The sequence below is a fragment of the Aotus nancymaae genome, unplaced genomic scaffold, assembly GCF_030222135.1.
Source record: "Aotus nancymaae isolate 86718 unplaced genomic scaffold, 86718_ANA_hifiasm-v0.15.2.pri h1tg000009l, whole genome shotgun sequence".
NCBI lineage: Eukaryota > Metazoa > Chordata > Mammalia > Primates > Aotidae > Aotus > Aotus nancymaae.
Window position 1 is genome coordinate 6706400 of NW_026988420.1, and position 22396 is coordinate 6728795.

The 22396-nt window shown below is 38.8% G+C and overlaps 1 protein-coding gene across 1 annotated transcript in view; it reads right to left on the reverse strand.

The window, feature by feature from the left end:
• Nucleotides 1–1245: 1245 nt before the first annotated feature.
• Nucleotides 1246–22396, reverse strand: part of PSPC1 (paraspeckle component 1) — a 114702-nt gene continuing 93551 nt past the window's right edge. Inside the window, exons 7-8 of the transcript XR_001105626.2 lie at nt 3385–3484; nt 1246–1499 (exon numbers count right to left, since the gene is read on the reverse strand). The gene's annotated coding sequence lies outside the window, so the exon portion shown is untranslated. The remainder of the gene's footprint in view (nt 1500–3384; nt 3485–22396) is intronic.

Here is a 22396-nt window from a genome sequence, read left to right on the forward strand (position 1 = left end):
CTGCCATTACTCCTTTCCAGGGTCTCCTTGTGTAAGGACAACATAATTGGGCTGTTCAATTAATTTACTAGCAACAGCACTCAGATCTAGTTTGCTGTAATGGCTGTAGTAGAAAGTACAGTACACATTCTTTTGTCTGTTCTGCCAAAAAGAGGGATTCTGATGTTGAATAACTACAATTAGATATGAGGAGTTTGGTTTCAGTCCAGAAATAATAGAAAACTTTCCATTTTTATACACTATCAAGTCAGTCCTATCTTGAGTCTTAAATGTGGAGAATCTTATTCAGTAGAATCATCAGGAAAGTCGATTTGAAGCTCAGGTGCTACTTCCTGAGTTCCACTTTGTATCCATTATATTGGGTAGCTTTGAAAGTAAAGAAGTCCCTCCCCCCACGCCCACACACACACAAAGCAGACTGTTATTGTGAATATACTAGTGCTGGCAAGGCTTATAAGGTACTCAGCATGTGAACCAGGGACCTGATGGCGCACACACTGGGAAAGGCTGGATTGGATGCCCAGAATAAAAATGGAGTGGAGAAGCTCAAGGAGGAGGATCGGCAAAACAAGGAAGGCAAGAGACATACAACAGACTGTGAAAAACCTGGGTCATGAAATGACAAAGGCTAAAGAGTTTGAAATGTTTACTATTTCATGCAGTTAACATGTTTCATAGCTTTAAGTTTAAAGTTTTAGACTTACCCCGTATCCTTGCTAAGTCAAGACCACTTTGGAATTTACACTGCTTTCTTTTGACTTCCATTGACTTGTAGCTAATGGTCCTTACACAGCAAAACTGGGATTTCTAGATGTAGCCCTCCAAGTTCAGAAAAGCCTCACTAGGTAAGGGGCAAGATTGTAAAGACAATGAAGGTTCACAATTCAGTCACATCATCATCAGAAACATGATCAGGGACTCATCTGTCCACCTGGAACCACTTTAGTTTTGAAGGTGACGTCACCAGACATCCCTGCAGCACGCTCTCCTTCCTGTGCTAACTCCTGCTATTTGCTTGCCTGAGCCAGCTCATGCTTCAGTAAAACAGGATTTTTCTCCCAACAATGCCAATTTTCTTATTCTCAATTATGAGAGACCCAAAATTTGGGCTATGAGGGACAGTTTTTGAAAATCCTCTAATGGTTTCCAGTCACGGAGTGTTGAAAAGGAAGGACCTGTTGGCTATTGTGAATTTGTGCATTGCTACCATACTACTGTCCAACATAAACCAGCAAGACCACCACACCAAGGACTAGGTAACAATTTAATTTACAAATAAAAAGCCAAAACCCTCAAAAAAGGCTAGTTGACACTTATTCCGGAGATCATTTTTAACCACAGAAAATGTGCCCCTATAGTATGTTTTTAAATGTAAAATGTTATGATTGCCCAGACATCCATAAACTGCTTATGTAAGAAATTCATAAATGAGGTAAGATTTGTTTTCTGTCTTGTTTCTCCCAGGTCATGAACAGGATTTTTCCCACAAATGTTTTGACCTGGAAAAGAGACAGAGTCTTCATTAGTAAACAGGACCTAATCTCCACAGTAGATTTTTCTAAAGAAAGAAGCGCTTTCAGTCATCAAGTAATTTGCTGGACTAGAATCACTGACCAGCCAGCAGACCTAAAAAAAAAAAATTTCAAGGTTCAATATTAAGATTGTTGAAGGAAAAAACTGTCATGAAAATGGCAATTTCTTAACTCTTAAAAGCAGATTCAATGTCACAAGAATTGAATATTTGGTATTTTAATAATTTTACTTTCTTTACATGTTTCTGGAGTGAACATGTTTCTTTCCACTGACTTTGTTAGAAGTGAAATCTATAATGAAAAGGAGTTCAAATAACTATTCATATTTTTTATTTTTTAATTATTTTTTTTTAAAGACAGGGTTTCACCATGTTGGTCACAGGCTGGTCTTAAACTCCCGACCTCAGGTGATCTGCCCACCTTGGCCTCCAAAGTGCTTGGATTACAGGTTGTGAGCCACCACACCCAGCCCAGTATTCAGATTTTTTAATCAAAATTTAAAAATCCTAAAGTTCCAATGACCAATCTATTTGATAAGCTTATAAAATCTCCCCTTCTCTCTTTGAAGGCCACAGAATGCCACCGCCTTGATCTGTGCCACAGATTGCTTATGGACACATGAATTTTTTTTCCTTACCCATATATGAGATTGGTTCTTTGGATTTTCAGAGACCTGTATATACAGCAATTTGAAAGTTTAATTTCAACAAAACGTCCATAGACTATAAAATTATTCTCTAGGTTCTGTGCATTCTGAAGCTCCCAGAGGACGATGCTGCCGGTCTGGGGCCCAGGCTGGAGAACCAAAGCCTGAGATTAACTTTCTGGAGCTGGGTATAGTATGCAAAACAGCTATCACATTTTTGTGCTGCATAAGGTATCAGATACTTTGAAAAGGTAAAATTTCGCAAAACTATGGAATACATCAGTGCATCTCAAACCAAGTGTACACAAATCCTGGAAAAGAAAGTCTTCACTAGTACACAGGACCTGATTGCCACAGTTAAAATGGATTTTCCGACTCTGTCCTGCAGGGGAGATCCTGTATTTCCAAGAACCTGCTCTCAGGCAACTCTGTCCCTCCTAGTCCCCAGCACCACTTGTAGCAGCAAGAATAGGAGAGAATAATGTTTATCATCACCAGATAAGAGCTAGGAAAGAAATACACTTAATACTTTCTGGATCTATTAGGATGACTATATACCCACAGGAATTTTGTCATAAAGACCGCATTAATGTTCCGATAATATTTTGTGTGTGACATAACAAAAGAATAGAAAAATTGCAACCCCTCTCCAAAAAAGCAGAAAGCAGAGGAGGAATGGATCTGATTTTCTGATGCCATTTTTAAGATTACATACTTTCCAAAGGAACACAGTTTAGAATTCTAGGTTTGGAGGTCATTAATAAAAATCAATAGGAAATTTTTTTACTTTATGAAAAGACCTTTTTTTTCTCTCCTCACTCCAAGACCTCTATAAAATGTCATTTCCCCTCAGTCCAGTTTTACCTGAAGACAAATCAATATATGCATTACACCAGTGAGGAAAGAGGAGGGCAAGGCAGAGCTGACAGTCCCCTCTAGCCTTGCTGAGAGACCAGCTGTGATGCCAGGGTTTCTGGTGAAACCCAGTGTTTCCTACAAAACTTGGTCTTCACAGGCCAAGCTATGGAGGCTTCAGCTTCAGCTATAAACTGTTCATAAATAGTCTACCGACTCAAAACACTGAGACCATTACATATGTTCATTACAGTCAACAGAATCAGAATCAGGAAGAACTGACTAGAGAAAACTAGGAAGAAATGAATACTCAAGGATCTGTCAGAAAATAATGAGCCGATACGGACTGACCTGAAAGGAAGCATGATTCCAGTACTTCTGGTCTTCACTCTTCTGAATTACACTGCAAGCTGAACTTCAGGTACCTTCAGCCACGTTTTCTTTTACCACCCTAGAAATACAATGAAATCAGATACAGCCTTTTTAAAAACTGATTTCAGTAAACAATGAGAAAATCAGAGTTAACTCGTTTCATAAAGTTCTTAACAGTAATTGAGGTTTCGATGCCATTTAGTGCTGCATCTGATTATGTCCATTCAGTAAGGATTTTCTTTTTAATTAAAAATACTCTCCATTTCTCAAAGAACATCAACCGACTTAAAATTCAGCTTCATTTTATCTTCTACAGTAAACAGTATTAAGCCCTAAATACCAAATAATTTTCAGATCTGCTAACAATTTATTAAGAATCTATTTTGCTAAATCCTTCCTTATTTCCATAGGCCCTCTTATACAGATTGTTGATACCTCAGTACAACACAGCTGGAAATCTTGTAATGCAAAATCCCACAAAGGATCCTCACTCCCAGTGTGTCTACAAATCCGTATTCCACTTGTACCAAGGCAGGGAATACAAATGTGTCTGTCATGCTCCATCAGAAACAGACTGTTACCCTAGTAAGACCTTGATCAACATTCTTCAAAGAGCATGGACCCAAAATATTTCAACAGAGAACAGGTTTATGTGTACTGTTACCCTTACAACATACCTGAAATATTCATACAGTCATACAGAATTGCATTTTAGGAATACACATAAACATACAGCTGTTTGCTCAATTTTCAACTGTTGGGGGTCCATAATCCGAAAAAACTGGAAATCACTACCCTAGATCAGTGTTGTTAAAACTCATTTGGGTTTCAATTTGCCTGAGAATCGGATGAAGCCTGAAACTGTCCCCCCAAAAAGCGTATGTGAAATATAGACAAGATTGTGCCTGCAAGGGGACCCACAGATATCTTAATGCCCCCCAGTAACCCAAGAGGATCCATGGGGTCCCTGAAATCAAATCTTCGGGGTTTTGGTTTTTGTTTTGAGAGAGGGTCTCGCTTTGTCACCCAGGCTGGAGTGCAATGGCGTGAACATGGCTCACTGCGGCCTTGACTTCCCAAACTCAAGCAATCCTCCTGCCTCAGCCTCCCAAATAGCTAAGACTATAGATGCACACCACCACACCCAGCTAATTGTTGTATTTTTTTGTAGAGATGGGGTTTTGTCATGTTGTCCAGGCTGGTATGGAACTCCTGAGTGAGGCAATCCTCCAGCCTTGGCCTCCCAAACTGCTAGGAATACAGGTGTGAGCCACCATGCCTGGCCTATAATTATTTTTTGAAACAAAGAATGCCATAAAGGAACAAAAAATTATTTTTTATATATTTCCACCAGCAAATGGCATTCTATCTACTCTTGTAGGCAGGCTCTGTATTTATAGACTCTGTATCCTTATATTCAACCGTGGATTGAAGATGCAGTTAGAGGTCAGGCGTGGTGGCTCATGCCTTCCCAGCACTTTGGGAGGCTGAGGTGGGCAGATCACTTGAGTCCAGGAGTTTGAGAACAGCCTGGCCAACATGGCAAAGTCCTGTCTCTACAAAAAAAAAAAATATACAAAAATTAGCCAGGTGTGGTGGTGCATGCCTGTAGTCCCAACTAATTGGCAGGCTAAAGCAGGAGGATCGTTTGGGCCCAGGATGTGGAGGTTGAAGTGAGCTGAGCCAGCACTGCTGCACTCCAGCCCCGGCAACAGAGCAAGACCCTGTCTTAAAAAAAAAAAAAGAAAAGAAAATGTAGTTAGGCCTCCAGTGGTTATGTCTGTACTGAACATGTACAGACTTTTTTCCTTGTCATTATTCCTAAACAATATAACTCCATAGCATTTACGCTGTATGAGGTATTATAAGTAACTAGAGAGAATTTAAAGTATACAGGAGGATGTGCATTGAATATGTGAAATACTATAGTATTTTATATCAGGAACTGCAGGATCTGCAGATTTTGGTATTCACAGAAGGCAGAAGCAATCTCCTGGGATATGGAGGAACAATTGGTACAGTAAAGGTTGACAAGAAAAATAAACAGAAGCATAAACCAAACCGGATAACAGCATCACTTAATTCTTCTCAACGTCAGAATTACTGAAAACTTTAAGCCTTCTCAACTTCTCAAATATATGAATACTTAATTTATCCTCCTGCCTCAGCCTCCCAAGTAGCTGGGACTACAGGCATATGCTACCACACCCAGCTAATTTTTGTATTTTTAATAGAAATGGGGTTTCATCATCCTGGTTAGGCTGATCTCAAACTCCTGATCTCAGGTGATCCACCAGTCTCAGCCTCCCAAAGTGCTGGGATTATAGGCATGAGCCACCACACCCAGCCCAATAATTTTTAAAAGGGTAATCTATCTTATTACTTATGTTAAATACTTGAAAAATTACTAGAGTTCTGTTTAAAGTCATCTTACAAAAAAGTGACACGGTTGATTGTACGTTGCATTGTAATCAACCCTAATTAAACCATCACAATGAGCTACTACACAAATACATCTATTCAATGATACTCATCATATGGATTTCAAAATATGTGAAGTCCTAGAAAGCTAAGACACAAAGACAGGACTTCACATTTCCTGATCCTGAAGAACACCGTCTCCATCAAAGTGATACTGCCAAATATGAAAAAAGAAAATCAAATTAAAAGGTCTCCCTTGACTGAAATCCTATAAAGCCTAACTGTAACAAGACTGTATGACATCACCTTGAACACAGGCAGTCTGTCTTTAATTTTGGAATAAAATAGGGTCAATAAGAACTGCACACACATTAATGGGGGATTTTATCCTCACACCAAAACATTTAGACAAGAGCAAAGGAAAAAAGGCCCCTCTAACCACACCCTAAGATTGGATGGAGACATTTTTCACATAGAAATGTAAACAGTCAATACCACATATACTTTTCTGATGACTTAAAGAATAAAACATTAAAATACAAAGCCAGGCACGATGGCTCACACTTGAAATCCCAGCACTTTGGGAGGCCAACACAGGACTGCTTGAGGCCTGGAGTTTGAGACCAGCCTGGACAACATAGCAAGATGACTCTACAAAAAATTTAAAAATTAGCTGGGTGTGGTGTGGCACACACAGGTTGTCCTGGCTACTTGGGAGGCTGAGATGGGAGATCAATCTCCCATCTCTTGAGCCCAAGAGTTCAAGGCTTCAGTGAGCTATGACCAATCATGCCACTGCACTCCAGCCTGGGTGACAGAGTAAGACTCTATCTCTAAAAAATAATAATAAAATAAAATGTAAAGATATTTTTAAACAAAGAAGCCCCATTCTTTTGAGAATGGTAAACTGTAATAATGGATGTAACATTCTCCCAGCCTTTGAGTGAAGTATACTCTTTTCCCTGAAGACACAAAGTCTACTAGTACTCATGTATTACGTTATATATTATGTAATAGATAAATGATATATAATAGAAGTCCTAAGGAATAAATGTATAAAATACAGACAATATATGATCCAATGAGTATGGAGGCTGAGCTGTTCAAATTACAATGCATGAATTGTAGAACTTCAAGAAACAGGATTTGGCATATGTTGAAAGTTGGCTAAAAGGCAAGGATTTCCTGTGAAGCAGATACCTGTGGTGCTGAGCCACAGGGACCAGCATTTTTTATTTATTTTTATTTTTTTCTTCTTGGGATCAGCATTTTTTAAACCAGCATGTTCACTGTTCAACCGCAGGGTTTCCCTTCGGAGAAAGGTATGCTCTGAAGTCTGCAGATTTTTGGCGGGTAGGGATTTCCATGTCATCTAACATGACCACCAGATAAATCTCATACAGAGGTGTAGTCACAACCGAATATGATCCTTTGCCTTCATGACAAAGGCACAGACCATAACATTGGCTGCTAAAGCAATAAATAAACTAAATGCTATTGCAAGCAATTCATAGCTGTCAAAATATACAGTACTGCCTTTCACCAAAGCTGTTCTATTTTAGTGTTACCTGGAAGAGTCTCGTTAAGCAACAAAGAATGTATCTTCAACACAGAGTATAAATAATGAAGACTCAGTGAAAGATATACCAACAGAATAAGGCAAAAAATTCAAAAGCCAACATTTTCCGAGAAAATGCCTATGAAAGCAACAAACAGGAAAGAAATTGCCAGCAGCTCCACAAGGTCCTACTACTTTTGCATATAACACAACTTCAATAGATGAACAAATTATTTAACATATTAAAATATAATTTCAGTTAACTGAACAACTGGATGATGTTTAATAAAGAAGTTCCATCTTTCAGCTAATATTTTGCAAGAAGCAAAAATCCCTAATATGAACACAATTCTGGATTCCCAATATCACCTGGCTTCTCAGAATTCTAATAAAGCTAGCTATGCTTAAAATCATTTTTACATTCACATGATTATACATGGATTATACATAGGTCAATGAGTTTTAACATCAAATGGTAATGAAATCACAAAATCTAGTTAACTAGCAATACAGGTGTACAGCAATCAAAGAAAAGCAGGAGTACTTTACAAAAGAAGGTGACTGAATGGCAAGGAAAAGAAGTATATAGGCCTGGCGCGGTGGCTCACGCCTGTAATCCCAGCACTTAGGGAGGCCGAGGAAGGCTGATCACGAGGTCAAGAGATCGAGACCATCCTGGCCAACACGGTGAAACCCCGTCTCTACTAAAAATAAAAAAATAAAAATAAATAAATAAAAAAAAATTAGCCGGGCGTGGTGGCACGGGCCTGTGGTCCCAGCTACTCGGGAGGCTGAGGCGGAAGAATCGCTTGAACCCAGGAGGCGGAGGTTGCAGTGAGCCGAGATTGCGCCACTGCATTCCAGCCTGGTGACAGAGCAAGACTCCATCTCAAAAAAAAAAAAAGGATATAAAGGGTACTCAACAACAGAAGTTATCTTCACAATGTCAGGCTCACTAAAAAAACTTATCACAAAAAGCAAATTAAAACCACAATGAGGCCGGGCGCAGTGGCTCACGCCTGTAATCCCAGCACTTTGGGAGGTCGAGGCGGGTGGATCACGAGGTCAAGAGATCGAGACCATCCTGGTCAACATGGTGAAACCCTGTCTCTACTTAAAATACAAAAAAATTAGCTGGGCGTGGTGGCGCGTGCCTGTAATCCCAGCTACTCAGAAGGCTGAGGCAGGAGAATTGCCTGAACCCAGGAGGTGGAGGTTGCAGTGAGCCGAGATCACGCCATTGCACTCCAGTCTGGGTAACAAGAGCGAAACTCCGTCTCAAAACAAAAACAAACAAACAAACAAAAAAACACAATGAGACATACTCACTAAAATGGCTAAAATTAACATGACTGACAGTATGGAGTGTTGTCAAGGATGCAGAGGAACAGAAATCTTATACTGTTCGTGAGAAAAGAAAATAGGACAGACACTTTAGAAAATATCTTAACAGTTTCTAAGAAACATATTCATGGTACCTGCCCTAGACCGACAGTGTGGCTCATAGGTGTAATCCCAGCCCTTTGGGAGGCCGAGATGGGAGAATGGGCTGAGATGGGCTCAATTCCTTGAGCCCAGGAATTCAAGACCAACCTGGGCAACATAGCGATAGACCTTGTCTCTCACTAAAAAAAAAAAGAAAAAAAAAATTAGCCAGATGCAGTAGCACATGCCTATATTCCCAGCTACTCGGGAGGCAGAGCTGGAGGATCATTTGTGCCCAGAAGCCCAAGGCTGCAGTGAGCTATGATTGCACCACTGCACTCCAGCCTGTGTGATAAAGGGAGATCCTGTTTCAAAAGAAAACAAAGAAAGAAAGAAACTGCCCTGTACTCTAAGAGTTTCTAAGAAACATAAGCTATTCTATACCAGCAATACTGCGCCTAGGTATTTTCCCTGAGAGAAATGAATGCATAATGATTTGTACAACAGTGTTCATAGTAGCTTTATTCACAATAACCTCAAAATTAAAACTATCCCAAGGGCTTATCAATAGAAGACTAGAAAAACAAAATGTGGCATATTCATTTAATGGTACATATGAGAACCAAGTACTGATAGATGCAACAACACAGATGAATTTCAAAAACATTCTGTGAAGTGGAAGAAGCTAGAGAGAAAAGACAGTACATATTGTACCATTCCATTTCTATGAAGTTCAAAAACAGACAGACTTATCAATATACAACAGTGACGTCCTCCGACGTAGGATGGATTGACGATAAAGGAGCTCATAAGACCTTAAGTTTATGAAAACTGAGTCAAACTGATCAAAATTCACAAAGTTTGAGTAACTGACAGGCTAACCTTAAATTTTATAAAGCAAAATTTCACATTTTCTTAAAAAAACTTCTTTGTAAGTTCATGTAGCAACTCAAAGTTGAGAAATAAATACCTAAGATAAGGCTATGTTCAAACATAGGATCATTCATAAATATTAAAAATAACACTGAAGTTTAGACAAATATTAAAGAAAAATTAAACATTCCAGCTAGAATGTTAAGTTTTTCAGGAAAAAAAAAAAATATGCACACACACACCTACCATCTTTTCCTCTAAAGTTATATGGTAACATTTCCTGTAACTTATCAAAGAAGTTCAGCGAAGACCCATAGTTGAATAAAGTACAATTTGATGATTTTTTCAAACATAATTAATGACCTCTAAGGAAAAATTAACTCCATTTCAAGTGCCGAGACTTGAAAAAAAGAAAAGCAAATTCTAGAGAAAAGGTTGAAATGGAACTTAAAACATGTGTCTGCCTTATCTGCAAAGCAACGGTAGTGAGGCAAATACTAGTTAGGAAACATGTAACTTAAAATTTTCAACCTTAATTTTGTCCCCAAATTCCTACAAAGGCATTTCAAAAAATCCAGAATTGTCTTCTTGTGATCACATCTCAAGCATAACAGAAAAAAAACAAACAAAAACAGTCAGAAAAAACTACTATTGATCATTGCATAATCAGGGTAAGGTTTTAAAACCATGCTGGACTATAGTAACAATAAATCACATTTTTTAGTTCAAGAGATTATTATGAACTTACCTGAAAAGCCTCCACTATTTTCTTTAAAAGTTCAATATTTCAAGTAAATTATGGCCACAGCCAAGAATCCCACTTCTACTTATGTAATGTATCAATCATGTTCATATATCATGAAAAGACACTGGAAACAAACTGTCAAATAATATCCAATAGTTTATTTTGCATCACATACTTAAAACCATTTAAAAATAGCACCTTACTGTTACTTATTTTGAAGATAACATGTAAACCAAATTAGGAAAAATATTTCTTGCAAAATCCATTACTTATTCATGTGTATTAAGTAATACCAAAATGGCGTATTGAGGGTACTCAGATATCACTGCAGTGTTAATGTGCTGATCATCTGTTTAAATGCAGGGGGAAAACAGGTGCTAATTCAAATCAGTGATAAGGTCTGACGACCAGCCTCAGCCAGGATCCTTTCTTCTGCCTCCCCATCTGGCATGAGCTCCTCACTGGGGAACACTACTTCTGAATTAGAAGTGCATCCAATAACTGTATTTACACGAAAATAAATTAGGATCATTAAATGTTTTAATGGTTTAACATAGAATGACAACACGTCTTCTAAAAAGAGACTGAAGTCTAAAAACAAATGGCAAGTTTAAAAAATCTGTCACATTTTGTAAATGTACAAAATTTCATTTATCGGTTGCCACAAAGTTTGAGAAATTTAGACTATATAGACCAGATTAATAGGTAACAGAAAAACAAAAGTATAAGAAAAGCCGTAACGTGTAGTTGTAAATCTCCCATCTCAAACTTTTCCTGCCTCCACATCATTTGTGAATGCAGGAGCTTCCCATCAGCAAAGCTGCATGGCACTGCACCTCATCAGAGCCCAGCCCAGCTCCTGTCCCTTGGCAAAGCATAACAGCATCTCTGTAAGCGGCATGTGTACCTCAGAATTCCCTGCAGTCCCTCTGTTAGAACACATGTGCTATTTCCCATTTTCCATCATAATCAGCGCTCATTAAAAGCACCCTCAATCATTTTGCGTGATTATTTCAGGCAAAACTATGTGGTATAAAGAAATCCTACTTTGATCCTTCTAATAACCTCTTTGATCTTGGACAAATGGCTTGTTCACTAATTCAACAAAAGCACAGGAAGCACCTCTATGTGCGTATTCACACCTTAAGGAAGTCTCCCTTAACATCTCAGAAGGCCTAAAGATTCTGTATGAGGTAAGAATCATTCAGTGTAACACAAACAGCCCTGAAATTTAAGTCCAGATGTTCACAAACTAATAATGCACAAGTACCACTAGTGTAGCAGAAAGAATAGAGCAGGCAGGCTCTAAGCAGACTCTCCAGTAAAGAGCAGACTGGAATAAGAGGGTGAAATAAATCTGGAATTTTGATCATTCTACTTTCCTTTTGTGATCATCTATTTATATACCCAAATCCCTAACAAAAAATTTAAAATGACCTCAAGGTTAAAAATCAGAATTGAGTTTCTCATTTCCCAAAGTTTCCTTTCCTACACCTGTGGGTTCCATAGACAACCTCCTTTTACATGTCTTCGGGGGCATTTTATCCCAGAGCTTTTGTCATTAATATACATAGACATGCTTCATTTTTGGCCATTACCGCTATATGCATTTTATTCCCTCTCCTCTTACACATTTATCTGGCAATAGAGGTCTTTATAGACCAAGCCATAATCAGCTCTCTCAACTCTCCTAACTGATCTAAGTGCTTGGATTCTCATCTCCTCCAGTCAATTCTCCATAAGTAGCTAAAATAATTCCTTTCTAAAAAATAAGCTACATCACATCATGACCCAAGCAAAGTCTCTCCGGTGAATTCCCATTTTGTTCAGGGAAAAAAAAAATCCCAACCACAATGGCATTGCTCCACATCTTGCATTCTCAACAGGGCAATCTCTCTCCCAAGAGGGAGAAAATTAGTTGAGGGAGGGACAGGACAAAAATCATACTCAGCACAGATTTACGATCATCCAGTTATCCAGGTTGTCAACATTCCAGTGGAAGGGGCTCAATTAGGAAAAATGTCTAAAAGGCATTTGGAGGAAGTGATAATGAAAAAAAGTTGAGAAATGGGGATGTATTAAGAATATATACAGGCCGGGAGCGGTGGCTCACTCCTGCAATCCCAGCACGCTGGGAGGCCGAGGCGGGCAGATCACAAGGTCAGAAGTCTGAGACCAGCCTAACCAACATGGTGAAACCCTGTCTGTACTAAAAATACAAAAATTAGCTGGGTGTGGTGGCACATGCCTGTAATCCCAGCTACTAAGGAGGCTGAGACAGGAGAATCGCTTGAACCCGGGAGGCGGAGGTTGCAGTGAGCTGAGATTGCTCCACTGCACTCCAGCCTGGGTCACAGCGAGACACCATCTCAAAAAAAAAAAAAAAAAAAGGATATATACAAATATATCTATGAATACAGAAACTTCTGGAGGGAATCAGAGGGTGGTGTTATTCTCTTATTAACAGTGGTTGCCAACTTCTCTATCCAGTGGCAACCACTGTTACTAACTTCTGGTAACACCAAATTCTGATGTTACCAAATTATGGTGTTACCAGAAATTAGTAACAGTGGTTGCCACTGCATAGAGAAGTTGGGTGGCTGTTAGAGGATATTGAGAAATTTACCATCACTCTGCATCACTTTGTATCTTTATTTCTGTGTACCAGGTGCACATTATTCAAAAAATTCAAAAATATAGTTTATGTATAAATAGTATTTGAAGGGTGTTGGTTTTTATTAGGTATTTTTTCTAAAGTACGATAGTGTAATACAGATCGTTACTAGACCTCAAAGGAGGATCTGATTGATGGTTATAATGAAGGGCCTATGTAGGTAACTTTTAAGTTTGAGGAATAAGAGAATGGGGTTAGTCCACTTAGGGTTCTGTATTTCCTCATCTTGGCCACTAACCAGGTATAAATAAAGCCATCTTTAGTACATGTTCATTTCTTTGGCATGTGCGTTTCTGTAACTCATGAATGCAACTGCAGTGTTCTATAGAGCTACAAGGGTTTCCATGTATTCCAGTCCAAGACTCAAGTCATCAGCCCCTGCAGGGGATACCTAAATTGCTCTCTGTGGTTGTACAGAGGGTATCTCAGTCCCCTAACCTATATACATTTGACACTGGCAAACTATTTGTCTCATATTTTCATTTATCAATTGTTGCTTACTTTACCAACAATCAATTCTCTAGCCGAGGTCTTTTCTCTGAGCATCAGGATTTCCTGTGCTTTCTAGATGGCACAGGGCCCCAACCCTTCCATCTGTCCTTTCTCCTCTTCTTAGCAGCACCAAAATACCTGTCATTTAGCTTTTTAAAACTTGTCATCCTTGCGTTCCTTCTTCCACATAAATCCTCTACATTAAGTTAGCTGCCCGGTAGTGACCATATCATCATCAATGGGCATGTCTCATTTCTGCCCTTCTTCCCCATCCCACCACCCCACATCTCAACTGCCCTGCTGCCTGCAGTGTAAGGCTGTTCAAATGCATCGTGCTGCCAATCACTAGGTATCTGAAACAGCAAACTTCCTTTCGTTCTCTTGCCAAAAATCTCCTAATGGGTCTTTATCACATAGTAAGATTTTAGATTTGTTTTCCAGTCTCATTTTGGTCTCCTACCAGCTTTCTGCACATTTATCAACTGCCAGCCTTTGCGCATAGTGGGCCCACTCTGATCATGTCCACTCCCCAAAACAGATACAGCTCACGTGAAGTTGATACCTAGGTATTTCTACCTCCCCAAATCCCTGGACATAGTCATTAACATAGATGCTACTTCCCCTTTTGTTTGAATGGTCATCTAATCCTCCCACCTCCAAACAAGAGCATTCTATGAAAATCCTTCCCAATTATTCTATCTTACATTCATTTCTCTTTGCCAAACTCCCTATAACACATTTATTTTGGGCAACAGGTTTCATGTGTAATTCATCAAGGTGCGAAAGTATACCTAGCCCTACTACTGAACTGTACACATAGCAGGTGATTCTTACAGATAATGGGACACTAGATAACCTCCTGTCACGTGATGTTCCAAAAGCTGACCATAACAAAAGGCATTCTTTGAGAACAAGATTCCAACACTTATTTTGTATTCATTTGTATATTCTTGAATTTTTCCTTCCGTCTGCCTCTCAATTCATGCATATGTAACACAAGTCTCAAGCTGACTGTTAAAAGGTGCTACTACCATTACTGATGTTCTGTTCTCTCTTACACCTTTTCTGCATTGTTTTATAATTACTGTGCTGTCTTCTAACATTTAGTAGTTGTTTGGAGTTGCTGGAAGACAGAAGCACCTCATATCTAACCCACACTGGCTGACTTAATCTTCGATGGAGCAGATACTTGCCAGATGAAGCCTATATTCCACGTCACCAACACCTACTGTAGAATCAGTTATTTCTAATCTAATCTATGACTCGAGTGTCTACTAATTCAGCTCAAGCAATCTTGGCCCTTCACAAATATAACAATGACATAATCTCTTGCAATTCATTTATGTACCCTATAGGTTGTTTAGAAACCATTCCTTTTGTAGACCAAATACAGTGTTCGCTTATTAGTTTATATGGCATCAAATAAACTTTCACATTAAATTAGCATTTTAATACATGTTACTTTTAATGATGTGACAATAAAACTCTTAGAGAAAAAAAAAGGAAACTCATTTTAGTATTTCCACACTAGCACCCAGGCTATTTTATGTGTCTGTGTGTGCACTAGTCAAAGGAAAATAACTATTAAAGAACAAAGAGAAAACTTATAGTCAACTGTCAACATGAGCTGTCCGGTATTCATTTAATGATAATCCAGCCAAGAGCACATCCAACCCAGAGAAGCACTGAGGCCTGTCGGTTACAGTTCTGCTCCAGCTGCTCTACAAAGTAGCCGGTTCAGACTGGAGCAGGAAAAGGCAGGCCTCCAGACAGAAGCCCAGGGTGAAGACAGGAGCAAACTAAAGACAGGATGATAACAAGGATGCAAAATTAAGGAAACGGTAAAGACACTAACACTGGGAAAACACATATGAAAACTTTAGGTATTCAAATATATATTTCATACTGTAGTATATAGAAAAAAAATGAGAGTTTTGGCAAATTAGAGTTGATTCCATTTATTTATGCTCCAAAAGTACCTGGAATATATATACTCTAATGTGATTATTAACCAAAATTATGTCATAATGTCAACTTGGACATTTTTAAAACCCTTTGCAGATGCTGCATTATACATTTAGGGCCAAGTTTACATCATCTCGTCAAGGAGAGAAGAAAAAACAGTGTTTCTTGCAGAGGTCAGGTCCCCAGACTTGGTAGCATTCCCATTCTTCCTAACTTGTACTTACATAAAATACACAGTCCAGGATGCTGAAAAGAATGTAACTGACATATTTCACAAATGAAGACTAACCAAAATGCAGGGACTGAGTAATGTCTATCATCTAACTAAGAAATCCGGTCTGTTCTTAGAAACATTTGAAATTACCATTTTGTAAAAGCAATCCAAAAAAGCAAGGTCGATTTTACAGGTAATTTTTTAAATTCCTATAATCCATCCAACTGAACAGTAATAAATATGAGGTCAAAGACCATGCTAAAGGAAGCAAGCAGCTGACAACAGGATAGGGCAGAGGGAAACCAGTAACTCCTAAGAACCCCTCAGAGTACCTGAGTAACTATCCACTCATAAACAGAGAAGATTAACATTAAAGACCAAGTCAGAGAAATGTTTTGGGCAACACTATTTCCTCAAACTACTAATTACATGCTTTTTCTCCTCCCAGTATTTGTACAGATATTTTCAATCTATGTTGGTATAATATAGCCAATGTACCAAAATCTAAGAGGATTAGGTGCTCCCTCCATCACATGTAATTTCTACTGAATCATTTCTCCTGCAAATCTCAGCCACATTGTCATTTTAAAGTTCAATTACTAGAAGAATTAACTAGACCACCAATGTCTGAAGTATATATAATGATCACATAGAGAAACGATCCATGATAATCACATCAACAATGAGTTCAAGCAGCTACATTTAGCCAGGAGACCCTTCTGAGCATTTCCTGGCAGGTTTCTCCTAGCAGTGAACCTCTCCCATTTGTGTTGGTTCTGGTCTTCTCTTCAATGTATAACAAAGGAAGAAAAGGTGTGAGACAAAAACAAACTTATAAAACTAGTAGCCTTCATCTTAAACTCAAATCTTAAAAGTCTACTTTCCTGAAGAAACCTCAGGTAGGCTTTTAAACTTACTTCTAGGTCCTCGGGTCTTCTTACTGCTTGGGGTTCCACCAAGACCATACGCCATTGTATTTGGCATAGTTAGTACACAGAACATACATCGCGATTTATATCGATCGTTAAAAATAAGTCTTCTCCCATTCCACCAACCTCATTCCACTCTCTGGTCCCACAGCAGGATATCTTAACTTCTATTTATCCATCCCAACTTTCTTCTCTTTCCACTTCAGTCAGGGTACATATTCTACCAACATCTATTAAAAACTGGACTATTTACTCACCCTCCCTGCTGGCTATTCTTGCTCCTGACCCTTTAGTATAATGGAGTTGGCTAAGAATTTCTTTACGTACCTGATTTTTCTCTTACCACCTACTAGATTTCAAACTCTAAAGAAGGTAGGGACAGTGTCTATTTTCTTCACTATTATATGCACAGACTGAAACAAAAATGTTCAATAAAAATTTGTTGAATGAATAAACAATCTGTAATACTCATCCAAACACTTTAATTGGGCAATAGAGCTAGACCTTGTCTCAAAAATAATAAATAAATCCATACCATGACTCCATTTTTTTCTCCTGAAAATTTTCTCAGATCAGTTCAATACAAAATGTCAAACACCGTGTGAGTAAGTGATGAAGATGGGGGAAAAAAAAGTAGGCATTGCCAGGCACAGTGGCTCACACATGTAATCCCATTTTGGGAGGCCAAGGCAGTAGGATCGTTTGGGGCCAGGAGTTGGAGAGCCGCCTGGGCAACGCAGTGACTGAGACCCTGTCTCTATAAAAAATTAAATAAAATTTTAAGTAGCTAGGCATGGTGGTACTTGGCCTGTGGTCTCTTCTACTGAAGTGAGATGATCACTTGGGTCTAGGAGTTTGAGGCTGCAGTGAGCTATGACTACATCACTGCATTCCAGCCTGGGTGACAGAGGGAGACCTTGTCTCGGGCACAACAAGCAAAACGACATGAATGAAAAGAGGTGATATGAAATTGTTCTGAGAAAGGCTCTTGTAAGAGATTTACAAAGGCTAAGGATGGTGGCTCACGCCTATAACCCCAGCACTTTGGGAGGCCGAGTAGGTGGATCACTTGAGGTCAGGAGTTCAAGACCAGCCTAGCCAACATGAACACCCGTCCTTCAAAAATCCAAGTATTAGCCAGGCATGGTGGCGGCTGTCTGTAGTCCCAGCTACTCAGGAGGCTGAGACAAAAGAATCACTTAAACCCGGGAGGCAGAGGTTGCAGTGAGCTGAGACTGCGCCACTGCACTCCAGCCTAAGTGACAGAGTAAAACTCCGTCTCAAAAAAGAGAGAGCTACAAAAATATCTGGGAGACAGAAGAACCACCTCAGAGTTTAGTGAGCAAGCAGGGAGCGGGGGACGTAGATGAGGTTGGAAAGGCAGGCCAAGACCAAATCACATAAAATCCTGCAGTCTACAATGTAGTTGAGATTTTATTCAGGTGGGAAACTACTGTTTGAAAAAGAAAAGGAAGCAGAATCTGAGCCATGTTTCATTTACTTATTTATTTTTGAGACAAGGTCTGGCTCTACTGCCCAGAGTGCAGTGGTGCAATCTCAGCTCACTGCAACCTCCGCCACCCAGGTTCAAGCGATTCTCCTGCCTCAGCCTCTCAAGTAGCTGGGACCACAGGCTCACGCTACCATGCCCAGCTATTCTTTCAGTAGAGGGGTTTGGCCATCTTGCCCAGCCTAGTTTCAAACCCATGAGCTCAAGTGATCTGCCCACCACAGCCTTCCAAAGTGCTCAGATTACAGGAGTGTCAACACATCTACCCGGCCAAGTCTTGTTTTAGAAGGATGCATTGGGTATTTTGTGGAGAATAAGTTGCATGGGCAAAAGTAAAAACAGGACTAGTTAGGAAGGTAACAGTCATCTTTGGCGACAGACAGTTCCTTGAGAGAGAACATATTTACCAGGCAGAGAGATTTTCTTCAGTTATAAAAATCCCAACAAACCATCTAAAAGCACTTAAAACCAAAACATTCAAAAATCAAATGGAGGTTGGGCGTGGTGGCTCACACCTGTAATCCCAGCACTTTGGGAGGCCGAGGCGGGCAGATCACGAGGTCAGGAGATTGAGACCTAACACGGTGAAACCCTGTCTCTACTAAAAATACAATAACTTAGCTGGGTGTGGTGGCACAAGCCTATAGTCTCAGCTACTTGGGAGGCTGAGGCAGGAGAATCACTTGAACCCAGGAGGTAAAGGTTGCAGTGAGCCAAGATTGCGCTACTGCACTCCAGCCTGGTGACAAAGTGAGACTCCGTCTCAGGAAAAAAAAAAAAAAAAAAACCAAATGGGATTATGCCTTCCTCTCCGTCTAGCAGCTACATCAATCACCTTACCATCAACCCTGAACACACTTACCTTTGGCGTCTCTGTTCATAGCCTCCTCAACCCATCATTCAAACCAGAAACCCCTAGGACACTTTGCATCTCCTTCCCCCACCCCCGCAATATGATAGAAACAGCTAAATTCACTCTATCTCTGAATTACTCTTATCTGGAATCTGAACAATCCTCACTGACACTAAGATCCTTTCAAATATGATGTAGAGAGGCTGGGGCTGGATCCGTGATCTATGTGGTCTCTCTGCTCCAGAACATTGTTTCTGGTCCAGTCACTGTTACACTTCACTATTTTAAGTTGTAATAGTCGGCTTATCCTTACTCGCAATCACTTAATAGGTAAATAAAGGTCTAACCTCCTTAACTGTGATCAATCCTAATCTTATCTCAACTTTACTTCTCTTCTCTGCTACCAGCCTTTGCTCCCTCCCCTTAGACAGCTTAGTGCCTACTCAGGATCTCTGCTCACTGCCACCAGCCTGTGACCACATCATGTTGCCACCCCACAACACTCCCTACCTTCTCGTCCAAAAAGCCTACAACTGTCAAGTATCTACTCACTTTCAAGACCTGACTAAGGTGACCTTAGTGAAATCTGCCCAGTATCCCCAAAATAAGTGAACTATTTGCGTCCGGGTTTTCAAAGACTTCTAGGCACTTTATTATGACAACTTAGTCAGCTTCCTTACAGCTCTACATACACCCATTAAACTTCAAATCCTAAAAAGACCATATTTTGTTCATTCTGGTGTCCTCATTTGTAATCACTGTGTCTGTTCTATAATTGGTGTCATTCATTCACCAAGCAAATATCTAACAATGACTTGCTAAGAAATGAAGATTAATTACTAAATGACAGATGGATATCCTAGATGGAATAAAAGAAATATGCAAACAAGATAGCCTCACACAAATGTTTTAGGAGAAATCTTGTATGACAAACCTTCTCAAGACTTAAAACTTTTGCTTAAAAATGTTATGGATAGTATCAAGGTGATAGCAAATACAAAAAGAAAAGTAACAAAGTGAGAGGGATATAAAACTTAATGTGTAAAATGTATTTCCTGAGAACCTGGTGCTCAAACTCCTTCCCTGCAGGACAGCAAACACCAAGTAATTATGCTCAGGAAACTTTTCTCACACTGACACTTAACTATGAATATATGCTTACACTTTAAATCTCAATCTTATATTATTCATTTTAAAAGGTAACAATAATTACATAATTACAGCCTATGTAATGGGATCCAAAGATTACAATCATGAAAGGAAAAAATTAAAATGTGACTAAATTACTCTTCTAAGGTCAGAGCCAAGAAAAATAATTAAAACCACGTGAAATTTTAAACTTTCTAGAAGCCACATTAAAGGAGGGAAAAAAGCGATAGGTGAAATTAGCTTAATTATACATTTTATTGAACTCAATGTATCCAAAATATTATCACTTCAGCATATGCCACATTTTAAAAGTTGAGAAATTTTACATTTTCTTCGTAAGTCTGCAAATCTAATTCAGATGCAAAAATTTTCCTCAAAAATACTTATCTGTATTTTGATTACATAAAATCAAAGATACAAAAGTAGATTAATATACCCAAGTCATTCCAAGTATGCTTAATATTCTATCAATAACTGAATTTAAATCAATTACAGTATTATTACAATTTCATTTCCTCATCTCACTAATCCCATTCTAAGGACTTAACAGCCAAATGCCACTACAACTAAGACGGTTCAGCTTCAGGCAGAACAGCAGCCACTTACTTCAGCACAACTCAATTCAATGAGCACAAACTAAATCAAAATCGTTTTCTTTCCCTTTTATCTTCTAAGATAGCTATTTTCTAGACCCCTTAACTAAAAGAGTAGCTGTCATTTTTTCTACCTTTATCGCTACATGGTTAGATATTGTCACTTTATTATACAAATGCTGTCACAGCAAAGGATTGGTCCACTGTGTTCACAGCTGGATTCCCAGTGTTCAAACTGCAAGAAACTACAGTCAACATAGCAAACTGTAGGAAGTCGATATGTAACCAAGAGGGTTTCAAGCACTGCTAAATTACTTAACATGCATATATCTATGCTGTGCTTATAATCTACAGAAAAGAAATAGAAACTGGTTGTGATAGGGTCATCTTCTATATTATTTGAGTAATTCCAAAATAATTCAAATTATGACACCCATATTTTCAACCAACCTAGGGAATATTTCATCCATTCACATGTCAAAAAGTTCATGACATTAACTCCTATACTTTGACATAGGTTTGACTTTAATACCTTTAGCACAAACAGCAGAACATAAGTTAAGCATATTATATTGCAAAGCAGAAACTAAAAAAGTGAACACTTTTTCTATATAGTACTTCCCACCCCCAAAACTTGGAGCATGTTATTTTCCACAAATTTCTCATCTTCCACTAATCTTTTTTTTTTAATTTAATGGCTCCAGATAAAGGTCAATGTAGCACAATACATAGCTAAGAAACTACTACCAAAAAAAGTAGTAGTCTTATTTTTCCCAGTTAATCATCATGCATAAATCTACATATTAGCAACAGATCAAATATAAAGTTCCATGGCTGCCCAGTAAGGTAATGCTAGAGGTGTTAAATATGCATTTGGGTCAGGGAGGGAACCACATTCCCATCAGAAGACTTAAGTAACATACAGGATAGCACGAAGTAAAAACTCAAGGCAGGTCCCTGTTTATAATTGTTTTTCTGTATTCATGTGTCAAGAATAAAAGTTAAGCACTGATTTTTGTAGAGATATAACTCATTTTAGTGTCACAGGAGTCAAGAATAATTATTTCTTGCCTGAAGGCAATTACTAATACTTAACAGGAGGTAAAAGAAGCCTAAGGTTGTAGACCTGGGCCTCCATGGAGGAAGGAATCCTACTCCTGAACAGAAAACATGGGGGAGGGGTGTGGTTGGTGCAATGTTAAAGATAACATTGATTGTACGTTTTCAGAGCCAAACCCATTTGAGTTTGCAAAAATCTCAAAATGGTTGAGCAATGTGGAAAACTGAGAAGATACCAAATCCCATTTTAGGGTGGTTTTTGGGAAGCAGAGTCAGAGTCCACAGGTGCTTTCTGGATTACAATTAGAAACAAATCTCTATACTTAAGTATTTCCTACATGTAGATATTCTTAACATACACACATTAAAATCAATGTTATAGAAACTACTTTCTGAAATATTAAAAGGCTTGAAATCAGGTGACTGCTTCTTTTTTTCACTGGTACAGTCACAATTTTTTGGAACAAACAACTGTCAATACATCAAATATACGCTTTCATTATGAACCAATTTAATTTTTTATTGCACTGC